Genomic DNA, 10,915 nt, shown 5'->3' with positions numbered 1-10,915 from the left:
TGGTGTTTTGTCTTTTAGTTATTGTTCCTTTATTGGTAATAAATCCTACATATTAAGACACTATCATTGGTTTTGTGTTGGAAATATATTTTGTACTCAACTTCCGGAATTTAATGCTGTGAGTTTAAAAGCAGCTAGCCAATGTATTGCAGTATAGATTAAGGTAATAATAATTATATCTAGTCATTCATGCACTTAATGTTATCAATAAGTCGTCTTATTATCAATTTCTACAAATTCAAACCTCTATTGTATTTAAGTTAGAGGATTTGAGAAGACTTTCTTTCCTCACACGGCTCTCTGTATTTATTTGTGTTTCAGGAGTAAAATACACAAAAAGTAAATAGCTAAATTGATGTTAGTGTGGATTCCTCTTTTTTAAGTGATAAAAGGTAATTTTTTGAGTGCATACCTTTAACAGAAATGTAATGTTTAAGTTTTTCCATGTTATGGGACATGGTTTTTTCCTCGGGTCAGCTGTGGGACTGGGACCCAGCCTCCCTAAATTAAGGCTTATATGGGTATTTATGGCTCCAGAAAATGGTTTGAGCATTGAGAGTGTTTCAAAACTTAATTGATAAGTTACATTATGTATTAATAGCATGTTTTAATTCACCTAAGCTCTTTAGAATGAGTCAAAATTAGCACAAGTTACAAGCTGTGCATGCCGCTACTGGAGTCAAAAACCTCAACAGTTTAGCATAAAATGGACATAAAAATGCTGTACCGATGCACCTAATAACCCATCTGCATAGATACTGCTGACTGAGCGTACAAATTCAATTTAAGTCAATATTGAATAGAGAATAATGAGTTTTTGATAATTACTAAGCATCAAAAGTTCACTTCTTGGAAAATTTCCTTTTCTGGGAACAGCCGGAGGAAGCAAGCCCTGTCATGTGGATAAAGTATGATCATTTGTCAAAACAATACAAAATACTTACTAAATCACTTTTTAAGGTTATTATTTCTGATGTCTTTCCAAGTCTTTGATCTGCCAATAGTGTCATATTATTGGTTATCTGTCTAACTTCAGTCTCAAAAAGGACAATTCTATGCAACTATACAACAAAATAGTGACTTGTGAGTTTGTATATGTTAAACAAACCTTTCCTATTTTTGTAGTATCATCCATGATGATCAACACAGGAATCCTTAGAATGAACTATAGCAATGAAAGACTTTTAGAACTATCAAAATCCAAGCCTTATTTATATAAAATGTTATAACAATTGCATCATAGTTTTTACAGCTACATGTAAGCAATATCTAATAATTATGACATTATAATGATTCTAAATTTAGAAATGCTAAATTGTAAGACAATCATGACAATTGCATCATAGTTTTTACTGCTAAATGTAAGCAATATACAGTCATTATTACATCACAATGATTCTAAATTTAGAAAATTATCTATCATGGTAAGATTTCTGTATACATGTACATGTAGCATTTATGAGAAAGCAAAATGATTAAGCAATTCAAGCAGGCTGACATTAAGCCAAAGGCATTAGTATTTTAGTAGTAACTAAGAAGTCAAAATATATTTAACTTACTAGATGGTGGAAAAGTGACTTATTGAAGACCTTGCAGATATAGGTGATAAAACAGAGGTAGCTGATGTTCAATTTTGGATCAAAACCCTCTCACCTTAAAAGAAGTCCAGAGAAGAAACTGATTACTATCAAGTGATGGTACTTAGAGTACACGTCTTGTAGGCTTTGATACAAAGACTCAGGAACAAATTCAAACTCAGTACAAAAAAGGAGAATCAATCCTTTTATGAAATTGTCTTTCTAAAAAGGGACGAAGCTCAGAAGTCAAAATACATGTAAACCCAACAACAAAAGTGGAGCTGTCTCCCAGAAAGTTTGAAGTGGAGCCACACGTCATTCCAGAATCTTGAATATCTGAGATTCTTGGTGTGATAGTGAATATGAAGCCAAGCAAAGTCGTGTCAGTTGAACCTCCTAAGAGCTGTGGGGACTGGATTGTTTCAAGATGTATCTCTCAGTGATGGAGACAGTACCATTAATCTGTAAGTTTGCGACGATAATTCAGAGAATTTTGAAGTTTTGCAAGTGTACAAAGTTAACAATTTGTTCATCCATTTGTATGTAGGTAGCGAAAGTTTAACTTTTTCTGGCCAAAGTGAATTTGAAGTTAGGAGCAATGACAGCATTTCGATTGACATACCAGATATTGAAGTTGAGGAGGAGACAGAGATGATACAAAATGCACTGAAGATTGGAGTATTAAATTTCAACTTGTATTAGCCCTTACTCAATTACAATGGCAAATTACCTTATACTGAGGTTATGCATCAAGGTGCTCATCTTGTTCTATGTTTCAGCTGGTAAGGGGTAAAAGTCCTTTAGCCAGTGCTAATGTAGTTGTAACTAATAAAGATGAGCAAAAGATGCTCAAACAGTATACTCACACCATCTTAAATTTATTGAAGTGTCGAACTGCATCTATAGAGATGGAATAACAGCTTCAAGAGCTGCCAGAGATTGATGTAACCTATATAAAAAAACGACTTTGTAAAAAGTATAGAACCTTGTATGGACAATTCAATTATTCATATTTAATCAATTTTGTGATTTATGTACTTAATTATGTTTCATTAATTCAGTCATTCAAAATATAAACCTTTTAAAATATACATTTACCATTGATTTCCTGATCTTGCAAGGTCAGAAATAGGGAAGTTGCAGAGCAATTATGGGTGTGATATCTAGGCCAGGCGCAAGCTGTCTAGCGCTAGCTGGAGCCTGTAGTGACGTAGGCTGCCTAATAATCTTTTTTAAGACATTGTTAAACAAATACATTAGGCAGCCTATGTCAATGCAGGTTGAGCTCTAGTTCAGCATGACTGGTTCACTGCAGCATCTAAGCGGCTCTACTTACTGCAGATTCTTTCAGTTTTGAGCAGGGGGAAAGGAAGTGACAGGCTGACAGCAGAACAATGTGAGTTTTAGAAGGTCTAAATGTTTACTTAAATTTGCATGAATCTTTCTCGATTATAGTGAGATCCAAGACCGGGAAACACTAAGAGACAGCGGAGAAGGGATGGTTGGCTTGGTTGCTCAATTTACTGTAATCGTAATGATCTCAATCATCACCATGCTCTTTAACAAACTACTCTTTACTATAAGAACAGTAAACAAAGCCCCTTGCAGCAACAATAAAGTCAATGGGCATGAACCAGATGATGACCAGCCAGCTGGCCCATCTCTGTATGTTCAAGTAAGCCTAGCTCTGAGTCTGAACTCAGTCATGCATTATAGAAAGCACACAAGATATATTAACATGCTTATTCATTCATTCTTTGAATAGCTCCTGAATATCTTGTACCACTCCTTCTTCAATGTGATCACTCAAGCTGCAAGGGCTCTCTTAATAGAAACGCAGATCTACTCCTCATGCAATAGTGGTGAGTCATCGAACTAGACAGAATAACAATAAAAACAACTTTACATTATACATGTAATAATGATTATAACATGATACACTTTTCCTTGTTAATGGCCAGTTATAATAATTTTTATGTCAACCCTGGCGGAGTATTCATACTTGAAGCTGCCTCGAGTTTTGAGGTCTTGAGCTATAGGGAGGAGAAAACAAAAAAAATAAAATACAGATAAAGTACATTTATGTATTATGTTAAATCATAAGTAGGACATTGTATTTATAATTGGTAACCAGTGAATTATAAAATTCTATTAATGTCAATTTGGTTACCTAAGTTGTAATTGTAAGAATAAAGGACATTAATATCTCTTCCACTGCAGAAATGGTATACATAAAGGTAGCTAAATTATTTGGGTCTACTGTACATAATCTGTTTTGTATTTAATTCTAAGTGCATGTACAATCATTTAGAATTGAATATAATGCTAAAGATCAGCTAATAAATGAATTAAGTGCACATTACTTTTATAAGGAACACTTAACCACAAGGCAGGAGTTGCAACCATGAGGCAGGAGTTGCAAGCAATGTGTAATGGGGTTGTGCTTTTGTTCTTATGAGTAGGCTCTAAAATTATACATGTATGTATTATAATGATGCTCAAGTTAAATTATGAATGGATAATTTACTTGTATATGTATACCAATATCAATATTATGTATAAAGACAACTACACTTTATCCTACAATACACAAAAGCTTAGTATAACATTCTTCCATTTACATTATGAAAAAGGGGTGAAAGAAAAAGATAAAGGGGAATGAGGGACGGAGAGAAGAGATGAGGCATTCTTCTACATTCACCTTTGCACATGTATCAAAGCTATACTTTACAAGTATAATGTTCTTTCATCATTTTATAATATTGGTAATGGAGAGCAACCCAATGTACATGTAATTATAGGATATCCAACTTGGTTGACATTATTAACATACATGTACATTTAGTGCTATCATCATTGATGTATGTGATGTGTTATGAGTAGGAAGGAGTCACATTATAGCTTCTAACCAACTAATTTAAAACATAGTTAACACCAATACACAAATTTATATACAGGTGTATAAACAGTTTAACCCTACTCATGAACACAGCCCCACCACTTAAAATAGCGTGATCATTGCCAATAAAAAAGTTGCTATGGCAACTTATAATCCATTTTTATATTGTGAGAAAGCATTGATCATAAAAGCAAGTACATGCATTTACATGTATAACAACATTTGAATGATTGTAATAAGTAACTACTATCAAATAGAAAGAAGACATGTAACAGTGACAAATCAGTTAAAGGATTACTGATGCTCTCACCAAAAGAAAGAGATTACACTCAGAATGAATGCATATGTAGCGCAGGCTGGCTGGGAAAGAAACTTAGGGGAAAGCATTGACCATAAAAGCCGATATATGTATGTAAATTTGTGACACTTGTGAAATGAACACACTTTTAATGGCCCTCCCATATTGTTAAATGTTCCCTATCAATAAGGAAACTACTTTGATATCTAAGATTTGGCACAGTAAAGCCACGTAAACATCATAATACGATATAATTTACATGTAGTCATACATCTCAGACCAAAAGAAGGCAGGCATATGAGTACTGCTCATGCTCAAACTGCTCTAACAAACCATACAAGTAAGTGTTATGATAAGGACTAGCCACAAAGTAAACTACCAAATATTCTACACACAACTTAAATACATGATATATGTAAATTGTAGAATTGTACATGTAATAAGATTTTGTACATGTACATAGGTGTGTCATGAATTATTCAATCTGACGTGTATATGTAGTTATGTGCATGATCCATTTTTTGTGAAATCAGCGAGTAGGTAATAATAACAATTAAATTAAAAAAATTTCTATAAATAAGAAAAAGTAGGGTTGTCAAAAAATAAAAGAAACAAGCTGGTTGAGTGCAACCATAATAATAATTAATAGTTCAATTAATAATAATAAACTTTAATTATTAAAAAAATAATTTATTCATGAAAATAATACAAAAATTTCAAACCCTACTTTGCAGAAAATGATAACGTTGCGAGTCCATGCAATTGCAATTTCTAATAAGTATATATATTAATATTTTTAATTTTCAATATTGTACTGAATCCCAAAATTCAAAGAATGCTTTAGCCTATCCATAATTTAGATTTTTTTTAATGCGATGACACGTCATTCAATCAATACTAGCTGAAAAGTCTTATTTATATTTATCACAATAATTAATTTACATCATAGTATTGTAGTAGAGCAATCAATAGGTACAGAGGCATAATTATTATTATTAAAAGTCTATTTACATTGTAGTCTGCCAGTTACCGTTTTCTGCAAAGTAGGGTTTGAAATTTTTGTATTACTTTCATGAATAAATTATTTTTTTAATAATTAAAGTTTATTATTATTAATTGAACTATTAATTATTATTATGGTTGAACTCAACCCCCTTGTTTCTTTTATTTCTTGACAACCCTACTTTTTCTTATTTATAGAAATTTTTTTTATTTACTTGTTTCCTTACTTTTTATTAAATTTTATTAATTAATAATCCTTTTTATTGATAATTATAATTTTTGCCTTAGGTATATATCAGTTCATTAATGGAAGAAAAGAATTTTGAAATAAGAACCATAGCAAGACCTACCGCATTATAAAAACAGTTTTTGAATTTTTGAATCATTAATTATATTCATAGCCTAACTCATAATTATTAATCATTAGTTGTCATTACTAAGATCTATGTCCGGTTCTGACACTATTTAAGTTTACATTCAGCTTCAGTTGCCACTTTCCCGCTCACAGCTCTCAAACTTTTCCGCAGTTTACGAGACCTGCATTATGGAAATACACATTAATAGACCACATGAATACATTCCAATGTGCAAAAAATTATTTTTGTATTGTTAATGGCACACAATAAAAGATGCATTGGTAAGCATTCATTTATATTGACTAAAGAAAGTACTTACTGTGGCCATTATTAATGATATAATCATCAAGCTAATCTACAGTATGTAACCTAGAATCATAACCTATAACAAAAATACATAAGACATTTCACAATACTCTCCGTCTTACTACATATTCCATTGCTAAGACTACAATAATATGAAACCTATACAGATGTAAAGTGGCACCTACTACTGCATGATACAACTACTAATCCAGGAGCTGCAACAAAACATTAAGAAAGAAATTAATTTAGTTTCAACAATCTAAATCCAGAATTGCCTTTAATTATATTTCACATTCCAATATCAAGCAAAAGTATTGCTGAATCAGCAAATCATTTCCAGCTGTAATTACCTGTAAAGCATACTAATAGAGACATATCAAAAGCAAGCAATGTAAACTCACAGGCTAATGATAACAATAGCACTTACCAATCACATCAAACCTCACTCTTTAACACCACATTGTAGTCCTTGTGCCAAGTACATAAGTACCTATAAAAAGTATGTATGTCACATACTAACTAATAATGATAATGGTAGCATCTACAATGTTTCTGATTGGATCATACATGGCATGTATTTTAGACATAATATTGCTTACTAATGATATCCTCATTTAAGATACTTTCATGACCTGCTTAATATAAAATAACATTGTGACATGAAGAATTTCCAATGTGCAAACAAAATTTTTTGTTAATGTGAACATGCACATATTTACAACAATCATCAACAAAAGATGCGCAACATCAGCTGGCAAGCATTTAATATGCGCACAGCATTGATGGCAGCATCATTCAAATGCGCAACATCAGCCGGCAAGCATTACCTTAATAATGCGCACAGCATTGATGGCAGCATTATGCGCAACATCAGCTGGCAAGCATTTACATATATGTAATGCGCACAGCATTGATGGCAGCATTGACATGTATGATGATCATTAATATGTGTACAGAATCACTGCTTGAATGATACTACATGTATAATGAGAACTTTTATTGTTACTCTAAATTTTTCTTGTCCTTCAAAATTTGTCAGCAGTGCCCTTGATCCATAAGCACCTGATTTATGTTATAAATATGTAGTACAAGCCACAAACAAGATCGGGAATTGATAATGACAGCTTCCTCCCTTCCTAACCCTCTGTCCTACATAAATGATAGTCACACAAAATTGAATCAATGCTAAACTCTAATGAACAGTAAACCTCTTTCACACCCTCTCCCTGTCCATTATAGCAACAAGTAATCAATATTCACTGTTATACATTGATTAATCTCACATCCTGAATGCAGTTTGATCACTTTATACTGAGCAATAATGGGTGGATATACACCTGGTTTTCACACACACTTACATTGCACATGCAGTGAAATAAAAGTCACATTAAACAACCAATGTTTTAAAGATGATGGACCTCCCATTCACCATACCCACATTCCATCAACAATCAATGCTTAAGAAATATTAATAGACTTAACTGCTTGGAAATGATTAGTACCAACATGCTTCAAATACAAAGCAGGTGTAGTAGTATCACAAGGAATGCCATACAACTCCTGGGTTCCATATCTAGCCCAGCCAACGAAAGTAGGAGTGAGTGAATATGAATATATGGTTATACCTAATAATGCTGTTAGTGTAATAATTTCTGTGTCAGTGGCCCACACATAATTTCTATACATTTTTGACTTATTTATGTAATCATATATGCTTGAATATCTGGTTGCACTTAATCTACTATTAAACAATTCTTCTTCAAAGTTTGGCATATTGCTAACAATTGCTCTACGTAATTCATAATGCTGAGAAATGGACCCAGTAATGAGATATGAAAGGGCATAAAATAAACAGTTCCCATCACCAGGGACATCAAGAGTACTATTAGGAACTCTTTCATCTGACAATGGTGTTGTTGGACTGCCAGGTAAGATTCTAGCAGCTGTTACAAACTTAAGGTTCAATATCTCACACCACCTTCTTTGAACTTCTTCATTAGCAGGGTAATAAACATAATCCCTTTGTCTCCTCCTTACATTATCTGGATTGGGAGGCTCTTCATAAGTAACGATGACATCATCATCTTTTTTTGGATTACTTGTATTTAATTTAATGCTTGAGAGTTTTATAGATACAATCAGACTACTACTACAATGGTCATTTTTTACAACACACTTGGTTTTATCATCTTTTGGTTTACATTTAATGTTTGAGAGTTTTATAGATACAATGAGACTACTACAACTATCCTCATCTTTAACATTAAATTTGGTTTTTAGGTCTTTCAAATCAATTGAAACAATTAATTTATAATCTGTTTTTGGGCGAGGCAATGCCAAAGCACTATTGTCAGTACTACTGTCTACATCAACTTTTCTTTTTTTGGTGCAAGGCTTATTTAAAGCATTATCATCACATTTTACTCTTTTCGGGGCAATTAGAGTTTTGTAAATCAGTACTCTTACGTTTATTGCTACTAACAGTACTGTTACTAGTACTTTGTACATGACTTACAGACACCTTGGCATTCTTACTACAAGGTTCACCATCATCAATTATACCAGTCACTTGAATCTTTCTCTTCTTTCCTTTACTTTTCTTGATTTGAGGTAAGTCTTTTCGAAATTTACTTCTCAGCCTGTTAATTTCATTAATGCACAGATTACTAATTTTAACAGAGAGAGGATCAAATGATAATAAATGTAATCCATTTAATGTGCGTACACGAGACAATGCAACATATGCCATACCATCCCCAAAAACATCAGTAGATAAATCAATAATGGCTGTATCTAGTGAGAGGCCCTGACATTTATGTATAGTAATAGCATAAGAAAGTATGAGGGGAAACTGTTTCCTATGTATATACAAATTCTTAGATAGCATAAATCTAGATGTAACCCTTTCTATGTCACAAGGTACATCAATATGATCAAATTTGATTGATATACATGTAGCATAAATACCCATTACTGTACCAATGGCACCATTAACTAATCCTACAGTCACATCAATATTACGTCTTAGCATTACTCTACAGCCTACTGCTAAAGACAATATAGTTTCTAAACCAGCTGTTTTGCTTGGTTGATCTTTTAGTTTCTCTAATTTTTTTTCATGTTTTTTGTCAAATTTTGCTGTGCTGCCACTTTCATCAACAACTTCAACACATGCTAATTCTATTTTCTCAGTTTCTAGACTTTCTAACATTAATTCATTGATTTTTTGGCAGGCGTCTACATTAGAAAATAGACAAATTAGAGGATTTGTTCCTTCACTTTCCAATTCCTTATATTTTTCTTGTATCGAAACCTTAAATACGCGACTCTTAAGTGTATCAATAGTTTCATCAGTCAGACTGCCATGCCTAACAGAATCAAGCATCTTAAAGAAAGTTTCATCTCCTTTTTGTCGCTCATTGATTGTTAGTTCATCATATTCTACTGTTTCTTTCCATATGTTAACTGCATTTGCTACTCCAAGTCTAGTTTTTACTAGTTTGTTGCTAATTTTTTTTAAATACTGGTCTACCATTAACTGGTGGTAGTTGTAAGAGGTCACCTACAAATAAAATATTTTTTGATCCAAACCATTCCTCAGTTCCAAATATATCTTCTAAGCGCATGTGTAAGTATGCTAGATTTAGATTGGATACCATAGATACCTCATCTACTATTATAATTTTTAAATTTTTAAGTGTCATTTTAATTCTTTTCTGAGCTTCTTTACTCAAAGCCCAATATCCAGCTGTCTTTCCCTCATGCTCTATCGGTAGCTGAAATAATCTATGTATTGTTAGTCCACCTACATTAAATGTGGCTATACCTGTTGGTGCTACTATAGCACACATAATTTCACCACTATTTGGATGCCATATGTCATCCACTAGGCATTTTATTGCCTCTATCAAAAACAATTTACCAGTTCCACCTACACCACTAATAAACATTCTTAGCGGTTTGATATTATCTAATCTAAGTAGTCTTGAAGACTCATTCTCTAATAAGTCTTCACGTTCTTTTTGACTTATAAGATGACTCTTAATTTTATCAAAAATTTTTTTTTGATCTACATTAAGCATTGTCTCTCTTTGCTCTAATGTTAAATTAGGTACATTTATGTGCATGTCAGCAATATCAGCTACTGCTTCCATTATTTCACCAAGTAATTGAGGCTCATCATCTTCCTTGTTATCAGGAAGTTCTTCTTCAGTGAAACCGGCTTTATTTCTTGCATCGACTATTTTCTTCCAATTACGTTCAGCTTCTAATAATTTCTGTAGTTTGTTGAAATGATTTTCAATGCCACGTATAGATGCTTCTCTGTGACGCCTAAAAGCTTCTTCCATTGTTTCTCCTTCCATTACGAGTGTGCTCTCGTCTCTAAAAGGCACAAATAAAAATATTAGCGAGTAATAAAAATCGTCTCTTTCTGCTTCTTGCATAGGATTAAATTTCCTATGGTTTGGAAGGACTG

The 10,915-nt window shown here is 32.8% G+C and overlaps 2 long non-coding RNA genes across 2 annotated transcripts; both read right to left on the bottom strand.

The window, feature by feature from the left end:
- Positions 1-794: 794 nt before the first annotated feature.
- Positions 795-1,127, bottom strand: LOC109583085 (uncharacterized). The gene is made up of 3 exons (XR_002185357.1): positions 1,109-1,127; positions 945-1,061; positions 795-892 (listed from the first exon to the last, which is right to left on the bottom strand). It is a non-coding gene; the product is annotated as an uncharacterized LOC109583085 (long non-coding RNA).
- Positions 1,128-6,178: 5,051 nt separating this feature from the next.
- On the bottom strand, positions 6,179-6,709 carry LOC109583082 (uncharacterized). The gene is made up of 3 exons (XR_002185354.1): positions 6,561-6,709; positions 6,452-6,514; positions 6,179-6,313 (listed from the first exon to the last, which is right to left on the bottom strand). It is a non-coding gene; the product is annotated as an uncharacterized LOC109583082 (long non-coding RNA).
- Between the last annotated feature and the right edge of the window lie 4,206 nt (positions 6,710-10,915).

This window comes from Amphimedon queenslandica, unplaced genomic scaffold, assembly GCF_000090795.2.
Source record: "Amphimedon queenslandica unplaced genomic scaffold, v1.1 AMPQUscaffold_13331, whole genome shotgun sequence".
NCBI lineage: Eukaryota > Metazoa > Porifera > Demospongiae > Haplosclerida > Niphatidae > Amphimedon > Amphimedon queenslandica.
This window is presented reverse-complemented; position numbering and strand designations above follow the sequence as displayed.